Raw genomic sequence first — 1667 nt, 5'->3', positions numbered from 1 at the left:
GTGACTCTTTAAACCCAAATAGATGCAACAAACATGAGACTAAACCAAAGCTGAAGATTTTGAGTCATTTTCCCTTCTCTTTCTTTAAAGACCAGCTAAGCTCCTTTGGACTTAGGTCTCTAAGGGGTCCCCTCTGCCCATGAATTTCAGAAGATAAATAAGATAGGAGTGGCATCTGGGGCTAGTTTCCCTTTAAGAGGGCAAGGAGGTCATCCTCAGAATTTTGTAGGCCCAGGGTACTAGGGCTTTAATTTTTGGTTTGGCTAGCGTCCCCTTCTGAAATATAAAAGTGCCAGCCAAGAAGAAGTTGGTGCTTGGGAGATTTTAGTAAAATTCATTGGTAATCTAGAATTATGACCTTTCTGTGACCTTCTACCTCTGAGGACCAGCCTGCTTCAAGTACAATGACATCAGACTTGAGCCTTCCCTGTCAGACAAATCTATGATCCGGGAGATTAGGGAAGCTTCGGCAGGCCAAGCAAATAGAGCTTGGGATCTTAATTTTCTCTTTTGAGCCCTTTGGGGAATGATGGGACAAGGTTTTGTGCCCACATCCATACTAAGTTGGCTCAAAGATAATGATACTCTTTCCATCTCAGACTTTGAATTTGGTTTTTGAAACATGGGGTTGACAAGATGATTGATGGTATGAGAGAGTTAGTAAAACTGCATTGGAACATCCAGGATGGAGCAGTCAGGATCCTTCTGCCTGACCCAAATTAAGGACATTCCTAAAAGGACCTATAATGGCTGGTTCTGCCTCACCCCACCTTGTCATTCTGAGCTACCTAATTCTGTATCCAGATTTGGGAGGCTATTGAGAAGATTTCCCCACCCCCAATTTAGAATGAGGGCTGAAGCTCCTCACCCCCCAAAAGGCTGAGTCTGTTCTAACAAAGACAGGCCATGTATCCCAGTCACTATGGCTTATAAAGCTTGGGGAAAATAGGGGAACTAAATTTATAAGTGTCTGCTAGATATTGGCAGCTAGCTCTGACCATACTAGGGGACCTTTGTAGATCCATAGGAGCTTCCACTGGGGTCTTCAGAAGAAGACTCTGAAGGGATAGCATACCCTTGACCAGGTAGAGGTGAGTGGAAGACCTATTGGGTCTTGGTATTGGTCACTACTCAGTAGTATACTACAGGCATGGATACAATGAGTTCTTGAAAGTCAGTACCTGTATGGGCATCTGTGAATCATCTATGCTGGTTATTATGGGTAAGACTAAATGGAAACCCTTGAAGTTGCCTAAACCATCTCATTCATTCACCACACCGCTTCTAAAAAATAGTTGCTTGCTATTATTTGACTCTAGTTGCTACTGAATGGATGATGCAGGTTCATGCCATCACCTTTCTTCCAGAATTTCTCATCATGAGTTGAGAGATACAAGATGGTCCTTCTAACAAGATGGGTGAAGCGTAAGTGGTTTCTATTGTTAAATGGAAGTGGTACATTCAAGAGCTTCCTCACTTGGACCCCTCAGTTATTAGTGCACTTCATGAGTATGTTGGCTGAGACCTCCAGTCCCAGCCCTAATGCTTGGTCAGTCAGTCAAAAAGCATTTATTAAGGATCTACTAAATGTCAGGTACTATGTTAAATACTGGGGATGAAAAGAAAGACAAAAGACAGTCTCTGCTTTCAAGGTGCTCACAATCTAA

Source organism: Vombatus ursinus, unplaced genomic scaffold, assembly GCF_900497805.2.
Source record: "Vombatus ursinus unplaced genomic scaffold, bare-nosed wombat genome assembly UNPS02014801.1, whole genome shotgun sequence".
Taxonomy (NCBI): Eukaryota; Metazoa; Chordata; class Mammalia; order Diprotodontia; family Vombatidae; genus Vombatus; species Vombatus ursinus.
Note: the sequence above shows the minus strand (reverse complement) of the source record.